General features: G+C 46.3%; 1 protein-coding gene across 7 annotated transcripts in view; it reads right to left on the bottom strand.

Annotated features, from left to right (window-relative positions):
- The window catches only part of VIT (vitrin), a 1,755,407-nt gene that overhangs the window by 1,726,309 nt on the left and 5,158 nt on the right, over positions 1 to 23,940 (bottom strand). Inside the window, exon 2 of one of the 7 annotated variants that reach the window (XM_069234891.1) lies at positions 23,490 to 23,654. The exons of the other annotated variants lie outside the window; for them this stretch is intronic. The gene's annotated coding sequence lies outside the window, so the exon portion shown is untranslated. The remainder of the gene's footprint in view (positions 1 to 23,489; positions 23,655 to 23,940) is intronic. 7 annotated transcript variants of the gene reach the window in all.

Genomic DNA, 23,940 nt, shown 5'->3' with positions numbered 1-23,940 from the left:
TTCAAGGGACCTTGCTCGTCATGCTGAGAGGAGACCCAGAGGACCGGTGATGCAGTTCTTTGGTGCCTGCGGTTGCAGGGGGAAGATTCCGTCGACCCACTGGAGATTTCTTCGGAGCTTCTAGTGCAGAGAGGAGGCAGACTACCCCCACAGCATGCACCACCAGGAAAATAGTCGAGAAGGCGGCAGGATCAGCGTTACAAAGTCGCAGTAGTCGTCTTTGCTACTTTGTTGCAGTTTTGCAGGCTTCCAGCGCGGTCAGCAGTCGATTCCTTGACAGGAGGTGAAGAGAGAGATGAAGAGGAACTCTGATGAGCTCTTGCATTCGTTATCTAAGGAATTCCCCAAAGCAGAGACCCTAAATAGCCAGAAAAGAGGATTTGGCTACTTAGGAGAGAGGATAGGCTAGCAACACCTGAAGGAGCCTATCAGAAGGAGTCTCTGACGTCACCTGCTGGCACTGGCCACTCAGAGCAGTCCAGTGTGCCGGCAGCACCTCTGTTTCCAAGATGGCAGAGGTCTGGAGCACAATGGAGGAGCTCTGGGCACTCCTCCCCAGCCCTGACACCTTTTCCCACAGGGAGAGGGTGTAACACCCTCTCTCTGAGGCAGTCCTTTGTTCTGCCTTCCTGGGCCAGGACTGGCTGGACCCCAGGAGGGCAGAAACCTGTCTGAGGGGTTGGCAGCAGCAGCAGCTGCAGTGAAACCCCGGGAAAGGTAGTTTGGCAGTATCCGGGTCTGAGCTATAGACTCGGGGGATCATGGAATTGTCTCCCCAATGCCAGAATGGCATTGGGGTGACAATTCCATGATCTTCGACATGTTACATGGCCATGTTCGGAGTTACCATTGTGACGCTATACATATGTCGTGACATATGTATAGTGTACGCGTGTAATGGTGTCCCCGCACTCACAAAGTCCGAGGAATTTGCCCTGAACAATGTGGGAGCACCTTGGCTAGTGCCAGGGTGCCGACACACTAAGTAACTTAGCACCCAACCTTTACCAGGTAAAGGTTAGACATATAGGTGACTTATAAGTTACTTAAGTGCAGTGGTAAATGGCTGTGAAATAACGTGGACGTTATTTCACTCAGGCTGCACTGGCAGGCCTGTGTAAGAATTGTCATATCTCCCTATGGGTGGCACAAGAAATGTTGCAGCCCATAGGGATCTCCTGGAACCCCAATACCCTGGGTACCTCAGTACCATATACTAGGGAATTATAAGGGTGTTCCAGTATGCCAATGTAAATTGGTGAAATTGGTCACTAGCCTGTTAGTGATAATTTGGAAAGAAATGAGTGAGCATAACCACTGAGGTTCTGGATAGCAGAGCCTCAGTGAGACAGTTAGTCATAACACAGGTAACATATACAGGGCACACTTATGAGCACTGGGGCCCTGGCTGGCAGGGTCCCAGTGACACATACAACTAAAACAACATATATACAGTGAAATATGGGGGTAACATGCCAGGCAAGATGGTACTTTCCTACATTGTGTACATATATCTTGTGTATATTTGGCATCCTCATACCGAGGGTTCTCACTGAGATACTTTTGGCATATTGTCATAAAAATAAAGTACCTTTATTTTTAGTATATCTGTGTATTGTGTTTTCTCATGATATTGTGCATTTGACGCCAGTGGTAAAGTAGGAGCTTTGCTTGTCTCCTAGTTCAGCCTAAGCTGCTCTGCTGTAGCTACCTTCTATCAGCCTAAGCTGCTAGAAACACCTCTTCTACACTAATAAGGGATCATTGGACCTGGTACAGAGTGTAAGTACCCCTTGGTACCCACTATAAACCAGGCCAGCCTCCTACATTGGTTGTGCAGCGGTGGGATAAGTACTTGTAACTACTTACCACTTTGTCATTTTATAATTTTCATAAGGGAATATTATACAAATAAATGTCAGTGTATGTACACCTAACCAAAATGTTTTGCTTTTCTTCTCTTACACTATCTGCTAATTGCTGAAAAGTACTCCTAAACTTTCAAAAAGTTTCTAAAAAGTTGAACAAGTTTTTTTTCTGTTTCCTTAAAAAGTCCTGAAACTTTTTCTCTCTTTTATCTGTCCCTAAACCTTTTCTATTGTGTCTGATGTAGGAACTCCTCTTAATTTGGTCAGCACAGCTTATCACCACATTAACTTTAAGGGCCTAAAGAGTCTCTGCATTGATAGAGGTTTAGTGGTAGGAAAGAACCCCTCTAGAGAATTATTGTCTAACATGCTTATTGAAAATGATAAGGCCTTAGTTGTCACTTCAATTGAGAAGTTAGGAGATAGCTCACACTCTGACTCAGGGGAGCCCCCAGTAAGAGTGTTAGAGGGTGCCCTTCCTAACCTGCCCCTTAGCATACCACCTAGCATATCTGGTAGTAATGGAAGCTCCCATCACAGTAGGGATATTTTTGTTCCTGCAGGCCAGGTTGCTAGGGTGCCAAATGTTAGGGACAGGTCTCCCTCTGTTCATTCACATAGTCTACACCGGTTCCGGGATCCCCCAGCCCTGCTCTGGCGCGAAAAGTGACAAAGGAAAGGGGAGTGACCACTTCCCTGACCTGCACCTCCCAGGGGAGGTGCCCAGAGCTCTTCCAGTGTGCTCCAGACCTCTGCCATCTTGGAAACAGAGGTGTTGCTGGCACACTGGACTGCTCTGAGTGGCCAGTGCCAGCAGGTGACGTCAGAGACTCTTTCTGACAGGCTCTTACCTGTGTTACTAGCCTATCTTCCTTCCTAGTTAGCCAAACCTCCTTTTCTGGCTATTTAGGGTCTCTGCTTTGGGGAATTCTTTAGATACCGAATGCAAGAGCTCATCAGAGTTCCTCTTCACTTCTCTCTTCACCTTCTGCCAAAGGATCGACCTCTGACTGCTCAGGACGCCTGCAAAACCGCAACAAAGTAGCAAAGACGACTACTGCAACCTTGTATCGCTGAACTGCTGCTTTCTCGCCTGTTTCCTGGTGGTGCATGCTCTGGGGGTAGCCTGCCTCCTTTCTGCACCAGGCGCTCTGAAGAAATCTCCCATGGGACGACTGATTCTTCCCCCTGCATCCGCAGGCACCAAAAGACTGCATCACCAGTCCTTTGGGTACCCTCTCAGCACGACGAGCGTGGTCCCTGGAACTCAGCAACTCTGTCCAAGTGACTCCCACAGTCCAGTGACTCTTCAGTCCAAGTTTGGTGGAGGTAAGTCCTTGCCTCCCCACGCTAGACTGCATTGCTGGGTACCGCGTGATTTGCAGCTGCTCCGGCTCCTGTGCACTCTCCCAGGATTTCCTTCGTGCACAGCCAAGCCTGGGTCCTCGACACTCTAACCTGCAGTGCACAACCTTCTGAGTTGTCCTCCGGCGTCGTGGGACTTCCTTTTGTGTCTTCGGGTGAGCTCCAGTTCATTCCTCTTCCAAGTGCCTGATCCGGTACTTCTGCGGGTGCTGCCTGCTTCTGTGAGGGCTCCCTGACTTGCTGGGCGCCCCCTCTGTCTCCTCATCCAAGTGGCGACATCCTGGTCCCTCCTGGGCCACAGCAGCATCCAAAAACCCTAACTGCAACCCTTGCAGCTAGCAAGGCTTGTTTGCGGTCTTTCTGCGTGGGAACACCTCTGCAAGCTTCTTCACGACGTGGGACATCCATCCTCCAAAGGGAAAGTTTCTAGCCCTCTTCGTTCTTGCAGAATCCACAGCTTCTACCAACCAGTGGCAGCTTCTTTGCACCATCAGCTGGCATTTCCTGGGCATCTGCCCACTCTCGACTTTGTTGCTACTCTTGGACTTGGTCCCCTTGTTCCACAGGTACTCTTGTCCGGAAATCCACTTTGGTTGCTTTGCTGGTGTTGGTCTTCCTTGCAGAATTCCCCTATCACGACTTCTGTGCTCTCTGGGGAATATAGGTGCACTTTACACCTACTTTTCAGGGTCTTGGGGTGGGCTATTTTTCTAACCTTCACTGTTTTCTTACAGCCCCAGCGACCCTCTTCAAGCTCACATAGGTTTGGGGTCCATTTGTGGTTCGCATTCCACTTTTGGAGTATATGGTTTGTGTTGCCCCTATACCTATGTGCTGCTATTGCAATCTACTGTAACTTTACACTGCTTGCATTACTTCCTTTTGCTATTACTGCATATTTTTGGTATTGTGTACATATATCTTGTGAATATTTGGCATCCTCATACTGAGGGTACTCACTGAGATACTTTTGGCATATTGTCATAAAAATAAAGTACCTTTATTTTTAGTATATCTGTGTATTGTGTTTTCTTATGATATTGTGCATATGACACCAGTGGTATAGTAGGAGCTTTGCATGTCTCCTAGTTCAGCCTAAGCTGCTCTGCTATAGCTACCTTCTATCAGCCTAAGCTGCTAGAAACACCTCTTCTACACTAATAAGGGATAACTGGATCTGGTACAGAGTGTAAGTACCCCTTGGTACCCACTGCAAACCAGGCCAGCCTCCAACGGTGATGGGGTAAATTACTCCATCACCCTGGTGGAGGGATCGTCTGCCAGATTGATAAATAACTGGCAAGCTGGCAGTCATTTATAAAGCATTGCCAGCAACCACCGTCACAGCAGTTCATGTCAATGCATTTGGCTGTTTTGGACAGGGCTTCATCAACATGACAGAGCCAAGCACCGAACAGTTTTCTTTTTTATTTTCAAAAAGAAAATCCCAAGACTAGATTTCCTTTTTGACAGTAAAAGAAACAATGCACCAGTCCCCATGGGAGTCCTCTCCCATGACAAGGGGGGAAGAGGAGCACTGGGTTGGACAATGATAATTTTGAGCTGCTTGGTACAGTGTTGAGTACTGTGCCTATGTATGCTTACACTGACCTCTCAGAAACCCGTGACTGCTCGCCATCACTACCACTTGGATTCAATTGCTATATTTTAGAAGCACTTTATCTTAACCCTTGTTGTTGTCTTTTGTAGCAACCTAGCTTATACTGTGTGTAATGCCAGTTTAAAATAATGACTTACATATTCACAGAGCTTTCTTTCACAGACTGGGACCTTGTAGCACTAAACATACACAAGTCATTATTCTCATCTTCACCAACTTGGATTCAGTTGTGTGACTTTCTGCTTACAGGCACAGAACTCTACAGTGCATCAACTAACAGAGGTTACATATTGTACGAAGATGCATTTCCCACTGAATAACTTTACTTGCATTTATTTTGCATTTAAGCTCTGTGTTATTTTATATGTAGTTACCTCAATGTAAAAGACAGAAAAGAAACAGAATTTTTTGTTTGTTTTAGCCGCGCCGTTGATCCCGCCCCCAAACTCAGTCACCACACCTTCCATTGTGCACAGCATCGCAGTTCATCACATACTGTTTTTTAATGCACTTCGATCACTTGTGTTCATACAATTTTCCAGGGTTGAGTAGCACACTGAGTGGCAGACTTACAAACCCCTAGCGCCTTAGCACCACCTTAGCATCATTTGTTTGACAATAAGGCAGCATTAAGGAGGCCATTTCCTCGCACCATATTTACAAAGTGATACAATGCATGTGTTGTTCCACTTTGCAAGCCCTTGCGCCACATTATGCCTGTGCATAATGTATGCAAGGGGGCGTTCTCCGACAGGGAGCCCCGAAAAAATGACGCAGTGAAATTTACAGGATTTCACTTCGCCATTTTTCCCGTAATTTTTGATTTCTGCTCAGGGCAGGCGTTAAAGTTATGCACCCATGATAATCTACGGGACTTCCTGTGCTTTGATCCACTAGCATCAAAACGTTTGCCGCTAGTGCAGCAAGGCACCACAACAGCATCAAAAATGTTGACGCTGGTGTGGTAAATACGGCACAACCATGGTGTTGTTAGGGGGCAAGGGGGACGCAAGAAAGGTGGCACATCGGGACCGAAGCGCCACCTTCTTGTAAATCTGCTCCTTAAATTGGTGGCGTGAGGAAGCACAGTTAGAAAATGTTCTCAGAATGAACAGGGTGCTTGCATACATTTATGAAACGTTATTATCTAATTTGAGTCTTTCAAATCGTGAACACGGACCAGTGTTATCCGCCTGAATTGACCTGCACTAACTCTGGTTGTCTTATACCAGGTGCATTGCAATCCTTCCGAAATCTCATAAAAAATCCAAGTTAGCTATTTCAAAAGATATAAACATACGTTTTCTTTATGTTTTGAGTGCAGCTTTGGTAAGGTATTTGCAAAGCGGAAGCTTGAACAGGACATTTCACCACGGTTCCTGTAGCAAAGCTGGAAAGGCCTCTTGGGTAGAGCACAACCTTTCAATATAAAGGTGCAGAGTGCAAACATTTGTGTTAACTGCAGTGCCATTAATGACCTAATTTGTTTATGATTTTCTTATTTTACCAGTCACACTGGCATTTGACTAAGGAAAAAGAGTCTCATTCATTAAAAACCTGCCTGGACGAGTATTTACATCAATGCCTGAGCTTGCTTTTCCTGATTGTTTTCTACTTGCAAACATTAAATCTGGGCCAAGTGCAGGCATGCTTCTGGTAATGTCGTGAAATAGCGAGCATTCCACTTAGTGGTAAAGCCACAGTGCAAACACACACTCTGTGGAGAAAGCCCTTCCCCCTACACCCCAACAAACGTGGGCTGATTGGTTCGCCTTCCAATTCTGGAATGTGTCTTACTGCATACCTTGGCTGGAGTAAATCTGTCACCATTCCAAGTGTGGGAAAGGGGCAGACACGCATTTGAGAATGTCCACAATTTTACTTGTATGTGATCGTTCCCAAACTTCCAAAGCAAACCACGTCTTGGAATGCCCCCTTCCCACTTCTAGACTGATTTTTACCAATGTAAATTTCTCCACACTTGTATGGCATCAATAATAGAATGTGTTTACACTTGCCAAGAATGCTTTTCTTAATTCCTTTGAGGCGTAAATGGAGTTGCCTTCAGCCACAAATTTACCAGTGTAAATACCTTTGTCAATAGAGAGAGCCCTTTGCAACTCCCAACTTTTTTTCCTTCCTTCCTTCCGCTTTCCCCTCTTGCATTTTTAATGCAAGTCTATATTAAATTTGCAAACCTATGTATATCATTATATACCTTCGATAAGTGAAATACAAACTTAATTAATGACAAATAAAGTTGAGAAAAGATATGTTATGCAAGTTTGTGGAGTCTATAATGAAACAAAGGAGGTGTGAGTCTAGCCAAACCTTGGGCCTAGTAGGACTGCTTGAAAAGCCAGGTCTTCTTGCGTAATTCATGAAGTGAGGAAGATTTCCTAATGTGTGGTGGCAGGTCATTCCACACTCCACACTTTATAAGCGATATAGGAGAAGACTCAGCCACCGAATCTGGTTTGCCTAAGTGAAAAAGTATTACAAAACAGTGTAACAAAAGGTATATGTGTATATAGGATCTTGTTTATATAGGGGATGCTTTTGTGTTGCTAATAGCTTTGATGGCGTTTAAAGAATCTCCACAAAACATTCCAAAAGAGGCTACTTTTTGACAAGTTTACACATGGAAAGTATTGGATTGATCTTTGAAGCAGGGATCGAGAAAAAAGGGGGTGTCCCAAAAAGTGTTTCCCCATTCATTTTTTCACAGAACATTTTGACACAACTACAGCCCAAACACCTTAATGGATTTACACCAAATTTGGCAAAAAGGTAGATCTTGGTTTAGAAATAGTACTTTTTGTGAGTTAGTGTAAATCCATTCAGGAGTTTAGAGAAATTAAGGTTACAAAAATGTATATATATATATATATATATACATATATATATATATATATCACACAGCAGAGGGTCCATGGAGCTTGCAGATCTGTGATCTGACTGGCTGCTACCATATCAACCAGGACGCGATGGCCACCATCTTAGGACTCTGGACTTCCTCCAGGATCCTCACAAAAAATGCAAAAAAGATATAAGGGGACAGGGTTAGGATACCCTGATCCGCTAGGCCTGGTGGTGGAGTCCCAAAGGGATCCTTCCTTGTGCCAAAAACATTTGTTTTAAAATGTTACTACAAATTCGCTCAGGATCTGTGAATCCACTGTAAGATTTATATAAAGCAAAAAACAGCAGGATCCCGCTCTTGTTTATTACCCTTCCAGGGTGGGCCTGGGCCCAAGAGGGTGACATACCCCAGGAGGGTGACGTATATTATTTTTTTAGGAAGGGAGGCACGTGCCCCCCTCCCTATGCTTCAGAGAGGACTCAGGAACCCCATCCCCTGGGCCTTAGTTAAAAAATAAGGGAGGGGATGTGTGGCCTTCCTCCTGGGGTCTTAAAAAGCCCTGAGGACCCCAACCTTCAGGAATGTAACACTTTTTTAAATGGAAGGGGGCTGCATGGCCTCCTCCCTGAGTCTTTAAAGGCCCTAGGGACCCCATCACCAGGGTCCTATTTTATTAAGAAAAGGGGAGAGGTCTGCCCCGCCCCCCTCCCCAAGCCATCTCGGGCCCCAGCCCTTGGTGCCCACCAGAGGAACCCATTAGCCAACACATTGGGGACTGCGAGGGGAGTCCCAGAGCCCCCATTGCCTCTGCTGGCTCCCCGCATGGTGCATGAGCCGGCATTGCTCCCACCAGGAGGGAGAAACGTAATTTATGCTGCTCCCTCTGGGTGGGAGCAATACGTGTTTTATTTCCCTACCCACATCAGTGAGGGCAGAAGTCAGCTCCCAGCCAGTGGGAGCATTTTTAAATCTAATACTTATTGGCATATTTACAAGTCCCTAGCACCACCAGAGCATCACTTTTTTGTGATACTCCAGTGGCACTGTGTACTGCGCTGTATTTACAAGGCAAAGTTAAACCACTTTGCGTGTAAGGGGCATGAAATGGGTGCTGCTGTGGGCATTCCACAACGACACTCTTTGCATTTTGACTATGCCCCAGATTTACAAAATTGTATAAATCTAAGGAAGCGCCAAAATCTAGTGCAACCCCAGGGCTGGCATTAGCATGGCACAACAAGGAGAAATGCTTTCATTGGGAGTTGGCCACGGTCTGTCTCTCTGGGTTTGAGAATAGGTGTGCCAGGGTGTATCTGAGTGTGAGAGTGAGTGCAACAGTGTCTTAGTGGGTTTGTAAGTGGATGTATCAGTATCTCTGTGGGACTGTGAGTGGGTGCAAGAGGGTTTCAGTGGGTCTGTGAGTGGGTGTAGGAAAGTAGCCTCTTTCTAGAATGGTTACCCCCACTTTTGGCCTGTTTGTGAGTGTGTGTCAGTGTGTTTTTACTGTGTCACTGGGATCCTGCTAGTCAGGACCCCAGTGCTCATAGATAAAAACCTATATGTCAGTGTGTTTTGCCTGTCTCACTTGGATCCTGCTAGCCAGGACCCCAGTGCTCATAGTTTATGGCCCTAATGTGTGTTTCTTTATAGTGCTGACAGGGTCACTGAGGCTCTGCTAATCAGAACCTCAGTGCTTATGCTCTCTCTGCTTTAAAATTTGTCACTGTAGGCCAGTGACTACATTTACCAATTTAAGTTGGCATATTGGACCCCCCTAATAAGTCCCTCATATATGGCACCTAGGTCCCCAGGGCATTGGGGTTCCAGGAGATCTTTATGGGCTCTAGCATTTCTTTTGCCACCCAAAAGGAGCCCAGACAAACCCTTTCACAGGACTGCCACTGCAGCCTGCATGAAATAATGCACATGTTATTTCACAGCCATTTTCACTGAACTTAAGTAACTTATAAGTCACCTATATGTCTAACCTTCACTTGCTGAAGGTTAGGTGCAAAGTTACTAAGTGTGAGGGCACCCTTGCACTAGCAAAGATGCCCCCACATAGTTCAGGGCCATTTTCCCGGACTTTGTGAGTGTGGGGATGCCATTACACAAGTGCACTACATATAGGTCAATACCTCTATGTAGCTTCACAATGGCAACTCCAAATATGGCCATGTAACATGTCTAAGATCATGGAATTGTCCCCCCATTTAAATCTGGTATTGGGGAGCCAATTCTATGCATCCTGGGGGCTCTGCTATAGTCCCTAGTACTGCCAAACCAGCTCTCTGAGGCTTGCACTGCAGCTACAGCTGCTGCCACCTCATAGACAGGGTTATGCCATACTGGGGTCTGGGCAGCCCAGTCCCAGGAAGGCAGAACAAAGCAGTTTCTCTGAGAGCAGGGTGTTACACCCTCTCCCTTTGGAAATAGGTGTTACAGGCAGGGAAGGGGTATCCTCCCCCAGCCTCTGGAAATGCTTTGAAAGGCAAAGATGGTGCCCTCCTTGCATAAACCAGTCTACACCAGTTCAGGGACCCCTTCTCCCCTGCTCTTGCGGGAAACTTTTGGGGGTGCTGGCTGGCATCCTGAGGACTCCAAAGTGCTGAGTGACCCCTCTTCCTCCTCACACAGAGTTGAGACCCCCAGATCCCTCATGGGTGCATCCAGCAGCATTTTGATGACAAATGCACTTTTGCGGTAGCCAAGGCTTGTTGGCACCTTCCAACACAAAATCTCATCGGCAACGATCTTCACGCTGTGGGACATCTTTTGCATTATACATGAACTCACTGGCATCTTCCTTGGGTGCATTTCTGCAGTGTTCAACTAACTGGGGACTCTTCTTTTGCACCCTCTTCTGGGTTGGCAGGGGCTCTTGTCCTTTCTGGAACTTCTTTCGACTTCTGGACTTGGTCCCCTTCCTTTGCAGGTCTTCAGGTCCAATAATCAAGCTGTTGTTCTTTGCAGACTTGGTTGGCTGCAGCAAAATCCCCAAAATGAGGTATAGTGTGTCCTAAGGAAACTTACAGTACTTTACTCCTGCTTTTCTGGGCACTGGGGTGGGGTAATTTACTTACCTTTACTGTATTCTTACTCTCCCAGCAATTCTGAAAACACTACACTTGTCTAGGTGGGAATTCATGATTCACAGTCCCCCTTTTTAGTATATGGTTTGTGTTGCCCCTAGACCTACTTTCTCCCATTGCATTCTATAGGATTTCCTACTGTTTGCATTGTTCTATGACTATTTACTTGTCTAATTTTGATGCCTAGTGTATATATTGTATATAATACTTACCTCCAGAAGGAGTATTGTCTCTAAAATATTTTTGGTACTGTGTCACCCAAATAAATACCTTTATTTTTGGTAACACTGAGTATTGTCTTCACTTGTGTATAAGTACTGTGTAACTATAAGTGGTATTGCATGAGCTTTGCATGTCTACTAGTTCAGCCTAAGCTGCTGTGCTATAGCTACCTCTATCAGCCTAAGCTGCTAGAACACTACTACATTCACTAGCAAGGGATAACTGGACCTGGTGTAAGGTGTAAGTACCCAAGGTGCCCACTACAAACCAGGCCAGCCTCCTACAGTGGGTGTGTGAGACTCTGAGAGGGTCTGTGAGCGGGTACGTGAGAGTCTGAGGGAGTCTGTGAGCGGGTCCATCAGGGTCTGAGCGGGTGAGCGAGTGGGAGAAAGACTGAAAAAGATACATTGAGAGTGAGAAAGAGAGGGAGAGAGGGAGAGAGATAGAGAGTGTTTAGGCTTTGATCAATTATATGCTTAGTATGAGATATTTCTGAACAAATTGAAAATAAAAATTTATTTTTCAATTTAAAAGAGTGAAATTACCTTTCAGTATGAATCTTAAACTTTTGAAGTTTAAAAGAAATTAAAGAAAGAAAATGACCAGGAGGACACCTCAAATAGAAAGTCAACTTTCAGTGTGAGGGTTTGTGACCTTAACCTTTAGACCATAGGTGACTCCTTCCTGTGATGCTTCCAGACATACCTACAACAGTCAACCCACACATATGATTGTAAATAAACATGAGTGTTCCATCACTAGGAAGATTTAACAGTCTAAACACCAGTAAATAAACAAACACACTGCCAAGTGATACTAGGATGCGAACCTTCAGCCTACTGAGTGACAGCACAAGACCGTGACCATTAGGCCAGAAGTGACTCTGTTCCACTCTGCATCCAAATGTAATTACAACATTTGTCCCAAGCATCCTGCTGTCCTGTGGGAGCCGGCATTGCTTCTACAAGCAGGGATCTGCTTTTAATAGCAGCTCTCTGCTTGCGGGGGCAATTATTTCATCTATCTTTCCCGCAAGCATGCTTGCGTCTAGGGAAGACAGTTGAAAACTCTGCTTTTTGCAAGTGCGAAATCTTGAAAGTGGACTATTCCAAGCAAAAGCAAACAGCTATGTCCTGGGGTGGCCACCCTGGGACATAGCTGGAGCCGGCCCTGCGGGGTGATGGTCCACAGGGCAGACATTGGCTCCATGAGGGGGCAGCGCAGCCCCCCTCCAACTTTTGTTGTGTAGCCATTTTATGTCAGCATTCTAGGCCTGCCTATGTGCACTTTAACCTAGATATATTTTATTCGGCTTTGTTTTATTATTGTTACAATAGCTACTTTTACGGTCTTGTTTTACTTATTTCTATCTAATTGGTTTTGCCTAGGCCAGCACTCTTTCTCAAGCAAGACATTCTTGCTCACTCTGTGCTTCTTCCAAGGCTGCAGTAAGATAGGTTGCCGGTGAACGTGGTATAAGTTTTGTCTGTGACATTCATAGAAAAACACACATCCTTACGTAGGGAAATTTTCTCAGAACATCATCTGTTTTATTATAAAAACACTTCCCTGTCCCTTACACGTTAGAGGGAGATTCCAGCCCATGACTGTTTGCTGATTGCTGAATGTAGGAAAGTACCATCTTGCCTGGCATGTTACCCCCATTTTTCACTGTATATATGTTGTTTTAGTTGTATGTGTCACTGGGACCCTGTCATCCAGGGCCCCAGTGCTCATAAGTGTGCCTGAATGTGTTACCTGTGTAGTGACTAACTGTCTCACTGAGGCTCTGCTAATCAGAACCTCAGTGGTTATGCTCTCTCATTTCTTTCAAATTGTCACTGACAGGCTAGTGACCAATTTTACCAATTTACATTGGCTTACTGGAACACCCTTATAATTCCCTAGTATATGGTACTGAGCTACCCAGGGTATTGGGGTTCCAGGAGATCCCTATGGGCTGCAGCATTTCTTTTGCCACCCATAGGGAGCTCTGACAATTCTTACACAGGCCTGCCACTGCAGCCTGAGTGAAATAACGTCCACGTTATTTCACAGCCATTTTACACTGCACTTAAGTAACTTATAAGTCACCTATATGTCTAACCTTTACCTGGTAAAGGTTAGGTGCAAAGTTACTTAGTGTGAGGGCACCCTGGCACTAGCCAAGGTGCCCCCACATTGTTCAGGGCCAATTCCCCGGACTTTGTGAGTGCGGGGACACCATTACACGCGTGCACTACATATAGGTCACTACCTATATGTAGCTTCACAATGGTAACTCCGAATATGGCCATGTAACATGTCTATGATCATGGAATTGCCCCCTCTATGCCATCCTGGCATAGTTGGCACAATCCCATGATCCCAGTGGTCTGTAGCACAGACCCTGGTACTGCCAAACTGCCCTTCCTGGGGTTTCACTGCAGCTGCTGCCAACCCCTCAGACAGGCAGCTGCCCTCCTGGGGTCCAGCCAGGCCTGGCCCAGGATGGCAGAACAAAGGACTTCCTCTGAGAGAGGGTGTTACACCCTCTCCCTTTGGAAAATGGTGTGAAGGCAGGGGAGGAGTAGCCTCCCCCAGCCTCTGGAAATGCTTTCTTGGGCACAGATGTGCCCAATTCTGCATAAGTCAGTCTACACCGGTTCAGGGGACCCCTTAGCCCTGCTCTGGCGCGAAACTGGACAAAGGAAAGGGGAGTGACCACTCCCCTGACCTGCACCTCCCCTGGGAGGTGTCCAGAGCTCCTCCAGTGTGCTCCAGACCTCTGCCATCTTGGAAACAGAGGTGCTGCTGGCACACTGGACTGCTCTGAGTGGCCAGTGCCACCAGGTGGCGTCAGAGACTCCTTGTGATAGGCACCTTCAGGTGTTGCTAGCCTATCCTCTTTCCTAGGTAGCCAAACCCTCTTTTCTGGCTTTTTAGGGTCTCTGTCTCTGTCTCTGGGGAAACTTTAGATAACGAATGCAAGAGCTCATCCGAGTTCCTCTGCATCTCTCTCTTCACCTTCTGCCAAGGAATCGACTGCTGACCGCGCTGGAAGCCTGCAAACCTGCAACATAGTAGCAAAGACGACTACTGCAACTCTGTAACGCTGATCCTGCCGCCTTCTCGACTGTTTTCCTGGTGGTGCATGCTGTGGGGGTAGTCTGCCTCCTCTCTGCACTAGAAGCTCCGAAGAAATCTCCCGTGGGTCGACGGAATCTTCCCCCTGCAACCGCAGGCACCAAAAAGCTGCATTACCGGTCCCTTGGGTCTCCTCTCAGCACGACGAGTGAGGTCCCTCGAATCCAGCAACTCTGTCCAAGTGACCCCCACAGTCCAGTGACTCTTCAGTCCAAGTTTGGTGGAGGTAAGTCCTTGCCTCACCTCGCTAGACTGCATTGCTGGGAACCACGACTTTTGCAGCTACTCCGGCCCCTGTGCACTTCCGGTGGAAATCCTTTGTGCACAGCCAAGCCTGGGTCCACGGCACTCTAACCTGCATTGCATGACTTTCTAAGTTGGTCTCCGGCGACGTGGGACTCCTTTGTGTAATGCCTGTTTCTGGCACTTCTCCGGGTGCTACCTGCTGCTGAGAGGGCTCCTTGTCTTGCTCGACGTCCCCTCTACCTCCTGGCGCAATTTGCGACATCCTGGTCCTTCCTGGGCCACAGCAGCGTCCAAAAACGCTAACCGCACGATTTGCAGCTAGCAAGGCTTGTTGGCGTTCTTTCGGCGGGAAAACACTTCTGCACGACTCTCCACGGCGAGAGGGATCCGTCCACCAAAAGGGGAAGTCTCTAGCCCTTTTCGTTCCTGCAGAAACCTCAGCTTATTCTGTCCAGTAGAAGCTTCTTTGCACCCACAGCTGGCATTTCCTGGGCATCTGCCCATCTCCGACTTGCTTGTGACTTTTGGACTTGGTCCCCTTGTTCCACAGGTACCCAAGATTGGAAATCCATCGTTGTTGCATTGTTGGTTTGTGTCTTTCCTGCATTATTCCTCTATCACGACTTCTATGTCCTTGGGGGAACTTTAGTGCACTTTGCACTCACTTTTCAGGGTCTTGGGGTGGGCTATTTTTCTAACCCTTACTATTTTCTAATAGTCCCAGCGACCCTCTACAAGGTCACATAGGTTTGGGGTCCATTCGTGGTTCGCATTCCACTTTTGGAGTATATGGTTTGTGTTGCCCCTATCCCTATGTGTCCCCATTGCATCCTATTGTAACTATACATTGTTTGCACTGTTTTCTAAGACTATACTGCATATTTTTGGTATTGTGTATATATATCTTGTGTATATTTCCTATCCTCTCACTGAGGGTACACTCTGAGATACTTTGGCATATTGTCATAAAAATAAAGTACCTTTATTTTTAGTATAACTGTGTATTGTGTTTTCTTATGATATTGTGAATGACACTAAGTGGTACTGTAGTAGCTTCACACGTCTCCTAGTTCAGCCTAAGCTGCTCTGCTAAGCTACCATTATCTATCAGCCTATGCTGCTAGACACCCTATACACTAATAAGGGATAACTGGGCCTGGTGCAAGGTGCAAGTACCCCTTGGTACTCACTACAAGCCAGTCCAGCCTCCTACACTGAACGCGTCGCTACAGCTGCTTATAGAGACTTCAGGCCTTTGCTCAGGTATGGGGGATGATGTCTTCCCAGGGGAACCTGAAGGGCAGAATTAGAGCTTAACACGCTGTGCTCTATTATAGCCTAGGTAGGAATTCGTCTATTGACTCTAGTGACAATATGGTAGCGTTATTTCTATGCTTTACACTCCTTGTCACAAATTTAATCTTGTCATGCTGTATCGTCCTGGTTATTGCAGCCCATGCTTTGCTATCTAAGATGCAGTCGCTTCATTAAAACATTATTTAAACATATACTGCCTCTATGTGTCATTGTGTATGTGAGACTAATGTGACTGAGAGAAACGGATGAGACCTGAGTGATCACGGTTTCCCTGATAAATCAATTATGTCACGCGCTCGGCTGCCCAGTCATCACTGCCCTTCTGCAAAGATGAGGCACTGCTAGTTAGCTGGAGCAAAACCTGGATTGGGGCAACAGGTGTCACCTGTGGTGGGTCAGACTCAGTCTCCCACACCGCAGGCGATTCTGACGCTCAAAATCCAGTAGTCTCATTTGAAGCTGTTTTTGCCCGCTGGACCTCCGGTGAACTCCAAATAGGGCCGGTGGTGTTTGGACCACACAGGTGGTCTCTCAGCAGTTTGAGTTTGGCAGGAGGTGGAAAACGAGGGCCATAGTCTGTGCTGGCAGGGTTGTCTGCTCAGCCACCGAGGCATTCCAATATTTGGTCATGTCAAAAATGTGTGTGAAATCCCGTCTCACATTGCTCTAAAGAAAAACATACAGTAGGGTAAAGTACTGTTATATGCACAGAAAGTATGTTTTTGAGTTAGTGAAAATGAATCAGATTCTATTGAAATATGTTCTAATGTGTATCTTACTAGAGTTACACTTTGTAAATTTCTTGTCAAAATTTGAACATGTTGATTCATTCTATACAAATGAACACATAACGGATATAACTCCCAGAGTTTGCGTATTCCACATGTTAAAAGTCAGGTATAATAATACTTCATCCTTCATATAGTGTCTAATGTTCATTGCAGTCCTGTAGTATGACTGAGCTTGCATGTATTTAGCAAGCATGCCTTTACCATGGGGGCAATACAACGAACACGTCATTACCACGTGTTCCTTTACCATCAAATTGTAACAACGACTTCCCTTATAACTTACTATTCCAATTCCAGTCTGTGCTACAGTAGAGAAGGTGTTGGACTTAAAATAGAACGCCAGTCCAACAGCGCATTTTCCAAACAACTCATTCTAATGACTTACATGGTAAAAGAACACGTGGTAATGACGTGTTGTGAGAAAGTAGCCGTTCTAGCATGGTTACCCCCATTTTTGGCCTGTTTTCAGTGTTTGTCAGTGTGTTTTTACTGTCTCACTGGGATATTGCTAGTCAGGACCCCAGTGCTCATAGCTTGTGGTATATATGCCAGTATGTTTCACTGTTTTGTTAGTATGCTTGTTTGTGTCACTGGAGTCCTGCTAACCAGAACTCCAGTGCTTCTGCTCTCTCTGATTCCAGATTTGTACCTATATATGGGTAACCCAGCATTCCACTCCAAATTGGCATACTGGACTCCCCCTTATAAGTCCCTAGTATAAGGAACCTAGGTACCCAGGGCATTGGGGTTCCCGGGGATCCTTATGGGCTGCAGCATTTCTTTTGCCACCCATAAGGAGCTCATACAAACACTTCTTCAGGACTGAGATGGCAGCCTGAATGAAATAGTAAGCCACTATTTCACAGCCATTTTCACTGCACCAGAACACTTATAAGTCACCTATATATCTAACCTTCAGATCCTGAAGGCTAGGTGCATTGTACATGTGTGTGAGGGCACCCCTGCATTAGCAGAGGTGCCCCCACATCATCTAGACCCATTTTCCCGGACTTCGTGAGTGCGGGAACACTATTATAAGTGTGCACTACATATAGGTCAACACATATATGTAGCTTCACAATAGTAACTCCGAAAACGGCCATGTTAGGTGTCTAGGATTAAGAAATTGTACCCCAATCTGATTCTGGTATTGGGGAGGGGGCAATTTCATGCAACGTGGGGGCTCCACCATGGACCCCCTGTACTGCCATACCAGTCTTCTGAGCTTTTCACTACAGCCCCAGCAGCTGCCACCTCACAGACAGGCTGCTTCCCTCCTGGGTCTCGAGCAGCTCAATCCCAGGAAGGCAGAAAAATGCATTTCCTTTAGGAGAGGGGTGTTACATCCTCTCACTTTCAAAATAGGTGTTACATGCATGGGAGGGGTATCCTCTCAGAGCCTCTGGAAATGCTTTGAAGGGCACAAACGGTGCCCTCCTTGCACAATCTAATCTACACCGGTTCAGGGACCCCCAGTCCCTGCTCTGACGCAAAACTGGACAAAAGAAAGGGGCGTGACCACTCCCCTGTCCATCACCAGCTATAGCAGAGCAGCTTAGGCTGAACTAGGAGACATGCAAACCTCCTGCAATATCACTTATAGTTACACAGTATTTATACACAAGTAAAGACAATACTCAGTGTTACCAAAAATAAAGGTTGTTTATTTTGTTGACACAAGGCCAAAAATATCTTAGAGGCAATACTCCTTCTGGAGGTAAGTATTATACACAATATATACACTAGACACCAACATAAGGTAAGTAATTAGACATAGGATAGTGCAAACAATAGGAAATGCAATGGGAGAAAATAAGTCTAGAGGCAACACAGACCATATACTAAGAAAGTGGAATGCGAATCATGAATTCCCCCCTAGTCAAGTGTAGTGTGTGCAGAATCGCTGGGAGAGTAAGAATACAGTAAAGGTAAGTAAATTATCCCACCCCAGAGCCCAGAAAAGCAGGAGTAAAGTACTGCAAGTTTCCTTAGGACACACTACAAGTCGTGATTAGAGTTATTGCAAGATCCAACCAAGACTGCAAACAACAAATGGTGGATTCCTGGACCTGAAGACCTACAAAAGAAGGAGACCAAGTCCAGAAGTCAAAAGAAGTTCCAGGAAGACCAGGAGCCCCTGCCAACCCAGAAGAGGATGCAAAAGGAGAGTCCCTGGTTGGACGAAGACTGCAGAAATGCACCCTAGGAAGATGTCAGCGGGTTCCTGCATGATGCACTGGATGTCCCACGGAAAGAAATTGGAAGAAGGTGAGTTTTGGCAACGGATTCCTCAAACAAGCCTTGGGTCCGGCACGTTTTGCGTCATGTAGGCACTATCTGGACCCAGGAGGGACCTGGGGACCTCAACTCTGTGTGAGGAGGAAGAGGGGGCTCTCAGCACATCAGAGAGCCCTCAGAGCACCAGATAGCATCCACGGGAGTCCCAGGACATGATGACAAAGGAGGTGAAAAATGCGTTTGGTGCAGCACTACAACAGAAGGTCCCACGCCGCCGGAGAACAACTCAGCGAGTTGAGCGTCACAGGATAGAGAGCATGGGATCTGGACCAGGCTGTGGACAAAGTAATTTTGCAAAAAGTGCACAGAGGCCTCAGGAGGTGAAGAAGATGCAGTGCATAGTGGTACTGTCGTTCTCGTGCAAGGCAAGGTCTTACCTTCTCCAAATTGGGACAGCAGGACCTCAGGACAATCTATGTCGATGGGGTCCACCCTCTGTGTTCCAAGGAGCATGCTCGTCGTCAGGAGAGGAGTCTAAGAGAACCAGTGGTCGACTTAGAAGGTGCCTGCTTCAGCAGGGGAGTGACTCCGTCACCCCACAGGAGATTTCTTCGGTCCTTCTGGTGCAGGGTGAAGACAGGGAGTCCTCAGAGCGTGCACACCATGGAAACTGTTGCAGTTGCTGGCTGGAGCTGAAGTTGCAGAGGAAAAGTATCCATTCTGGATACTTTGTTGTTACAGCGGTTCCTGGAGTAGGCTGCGGTTGATCGAAGGTCAGAGGACGGAACAGTGGTTGCAGAGGATTCCTGCTGGAAACTTGCAAGTAGAATCTGAAGAGAACCCACTGGAGAGACCCTAAATAGCCCTGAGAGGGGGGATTGGTTAACTTATCAGGTATGGACCTATCAGGCGGGGTCTCTGATGTCACCTGCTGGCACTAGCCACTCAGAGGCCTCAAGAGTGTCCCCACACCTTGCAAAGCAAGATGGCTGAAGTCTGGGACACACTGGAGGAGCTCTGGCCACCATCCCTAGGGTGATGATGGACAGGGGAGTGGTCACTCCCCTTTCTTTTGTCCAGTTTCACGCTGGAGCAGGGACAAGGGATCCTTGAACCGGTATAGGCTGGCTTATGCAAAGAGGGCACATCTGTGCCCTTGAAAGCATTTCCAGAGGCTTGGGGAGGCTACCCCTCCCCAGCCTGTAACACCTATTTCCAAAGGGAGAGGGTGTAACACCCTGCTCCCAAAGGAAATGCTTTGTTCTGCCGTCCTGGGACTGAGCTGCTCAGACCCCAGTATCGCAGAACCCTGTCTGTGAGGTGGTAGCAGCTGTAGCTGCATTGCAAGCCTCAGAGAGCTGGTTTGGAAGTACTGGGGGTCCAAGGTGGAGCCCCCAGGATGCATGGACTTGGCTCCCCACTACCCTATTTGGAATGGGGGGACAATTCCATGATCTTAGACATCTTACATGACCGTATTCGGAGATACCATTTAGAAGCTACATATAGGTATTGACCTATATGTAGTGCACACATGTAACGGCGTCCACGTACTCACAAAGTCCAGGGAATTGGCCCTGAACTTATGTGGGGGCAGCTTTGCTAGTGCAAGGGTGCCCTCTCACTTAGTAACTTTGCACCTAGCCTTCATTAAATGAACTTTAAACATATAGGTGACTTATAAGCTACTTAAGTGTAATGAAAATGGCTGTGAAATAATGTGTGCACTATTTCACGCAGCCTGCAGTGGCAGTCCTGTGAAAGGGTTTGTCTGAGCTCCTTATGGGTGGCAAAAGAAATACTGCAGCCCATAAGGATCTCCTGGAACCCCATGCCCTGGGTACCTAGGTACCATATACCAGGGACGTAGAAGGGGGGGTCCAGTGTGCCAATTGAAATTGGTAAATGAAGTCACTAGCCTATAGTGACAAATTTAAAGGCAGAGAAAGCATAAGCACTGAAGGTCTGGTTAGCAGAGCCTCAGTGACACATTTAAGCACTACTGACAACACACACATAGGCCAAAAACTATGAGCACTGTGAGACAGGCAAAACACACTGACATATAAGGTTTTATCTATGAGCACTGGGGTGCTGGCTAGCAGGATCCGAGTGACACAGTAAAAACACACTGTCACACTCAGAAACAGGCCAAAAAGTGGGGGTAACTAAGCTAGATAGAGGATATTTTCTCACACTGAGCCAGACAGGACCTCTGTGCTCCACGTATTTTGCAGCTCCTAGGGCTTCTGTGTGCTTTTGTAAGGAACTCTTTGTGCATAGCATAGCCCAGGTCCCCAACACTCTGTCCTGCGACGCTCAGCTCCCTGAGTTGTTCTCCGGCGACATGGGATCCCTTTGTGTAGTGCTGCGATGACCATGTTTTGTAAATCCTTTGTCCTCGTGTCCTGGGACGGCTGTGAGTGCTGCCTGGGCTTGCTGAGGGCTCTCTGAAGTGGTAAAAGCCACCTCGGTCTCCTCAGTCCGAGTTGAGACCCCCAGGTCCCTCCGGGGTCCAGGTAGCACCTTTTCCTGCCAAATGCGTATTTTGTGTGAGCCAAGGCTTGTTGGTAGAATACAACAATGAAAACCAGCCTGCATTCTTCTACTCAATGTGGGACATCTCTTGCACCAAGCATGAACCAGCAGCTGTCTTCTTTGGTGCATCTCTGACTTTTTCTTCTTACCGGAGATCCACTTTTGCATTTTCATCTGGGTTAGCAGGAGCTCCTGTTCCTCCTGGACTCTTCAGCTGTTCTTGGACTTGATCTCCTCTTTCCGCAGGTCTTCAGGTCCAGGAATCCATTGTTGGTGTCTTTCAGTCTTGCTTGGTTTTTACATAATTCTTTATCACGACTCCTAGTTTGTTCTGAGGAAACTTGCTGTACTTTACTCCTGTTTTCCTGGCCTCTAGGGTGGGGTACTTTACTTACCTTTGGTGTTTTCTTACACTCACAGCGTCCCTCTACACACTACTCTTACCTAGGTGGGAAACCGACATTTGCATTCCACTATTTTAGTATAGGGTTTGTGTTCCACCTAGGCCCATTGTAACCTATGGTGATTTTCACTATTTGCACTATTTTATGACTATTTACTTACCTGATTTTGGTACCTAGTGTATATTTTATGTGTATACTCATCTCCTAAGGGAGTATAGCCTCTAAGATGTTTTTGGCCTTGTATCACTAAAATAAAGTATCTTTAATTTTGGTAACACTGAGTATTGTCTTTCTTGTGTGTAAGTGCTATGTGGCTACAGTGGTATTGCAAGATCTTTGCATGTCTCCTAGTTCAGCCTTGGCTGCTCTGCCTACAGCTACCTCTAGACAGCCTGGCTTCTAGACACTGACTACATTTCACTGATAATGGATAATTGGACCTCTTATCAGGTGTAAGTACATTTGGTACCCACTAAAAACCAGGCCAGCCTCCTACATGTGAGGTTTAAGGTTGTATCATATAAATGGGATAACCATAAATTGCTAACTGTAAGTACTACAGGAGTTCTCTATATCATACTACTATCAACATCCATCTTATCTGTTTCAAATATAATTAATATACCCCAAATAATCTGATTTTTCTGCACCACTTGTGTTGACGCAGAAATGACTCAATGTGACATCATTTTAGCAGTTCATTAGATGTAGAAACTACTTGTTTCACATACCAAAAAACATATTCTGGGTGTATAATAACAGTTTGGTGTTAAAGTGTTTGCTCAGTGCAAGAGTTTTTAATTATAATCAAACCAAAAGTACCTTCCTCCACACCCTGGAGATATTGCCATCTCATCAAGCTACTAATACAGAAATAAAAGACTACAGGATAGATTTATCAAAATGTCACACAACACAGCAAGACATCTTACTGCCCTTCGCTGCATGACAGTGAGAGAGCAGGAATGTGCCACATCAACTGCTCTCTCCCAGCACTGGTGTACTCAGTGCTGTCAAGCACCAATGCAGGCACCCCTGTCATAGTGCAAGGGTGCCTGCATTACAGGCAGGATTGTTTTTGTGCAGGAAAGGATCCTTCCAGCTCAAAAGCAATTCTTCAAGGCATTTTCCTCTCCACAGCAAATGTAGAAAGAGGAAACAATGAGAAGAAATTAAGATTTTTCTCCTCCTTACACCTCTGTTGAAAAGGCTTACAATTTTGATGCACCCCTTTAGTAAATCTGTGATTGTCTGAACATTCATAGGTGGATAAATGGGAATGCACATGCTGCACCCATGGAATGCCTTCCCAATGCAGATTATTGTTAGGCAGTGATTTGCACCACCTTGCATTACTCTGGATTTACTAAACCACACAGAGCCACACAAGGTGGTTTTGAGTGGCTTAGTACATCTCACGTAAGCCCTTGTGACACAAGGGCAATGCAAGGGCTTAGTAAAACTGGCCCTAAATGGTAACCCTGCAGTAAAAGTAACTTGGAGGTGGAGTTAATCATATTTTAGGTGCACCTCCTACAAGTCCTATGGCTTAGACAAAGTCATCTTGTCACGCGCAACATGGAACCACTTCCCACATTGGATCAACACGAAGTCAACATCCTTTCACCAAACACCCTACTTGGTGTAGCATGCTACTGATGTAGGCAAATGCTTCAGTGTCCCACATAGGTGTAATAAGCACTATATAAATGCTGCAATATAGTACAGTACAATCAGAAAACGTAGACCTCATATAGCTGGGTACATATGGCGATAAGTTAGATCAAAACAGGCATACCTGTTACGATTAGCAGAGCTCAGCCAGATTCTGGCACATGCCAAGTGCATCTCTGACAAACCAGTAGGGAGGCAGTATCACTCAATCAGGCACAATTCTAGCAGCTTAGGATGGCTGCTCCAGAGTCAGCCATGTGACAGGCGCACCTCTATCAGGTAAGTGTGGCTGGGAAAAAAGCAGAAGCATGTCAGGTGCACTTTGCACCTTTAAAAAGACAACATAGATTTCAATATCTAGCCTAATTGCATTACAGCCTGTCCTTCTTGCCTACCCAATCTCCACAGCAGTTGAAAAAGCCAATAAATGTGGCTTTTCATTAGGGCACGCACACTGAGGTATATTTTTACATGTAAAGAGAAACGACCTGACCGTTACAGGCTTGCAGGCGCACAAACGGACCAATACGCATACATGTATCTAAGTACTGGCGCAAAATACCAAAGGCACCCAT

This window comes from Pleurodeles waltl, chromosome 5 (genome assembly GCF_031143425.1).
Source record: "Pleurodeles waltl isolate 20211129_DDA chromosome 5, aPleWal1.hap1.20221129, whole genome shotgun sequence".
NCBI classification, from domain to species: domain Eukaryota; kingdom Metazoa; phylum Chordata; class Amphibia; order Caudata; family Salamandridae; genus Pleurodeles; species Pleurodeles waltl.
The sequence above is the reverse complement of the archived record's forward strand: the minus strand, read 5'-3'. Positions and strand labels throughout refer to the sequence as shown.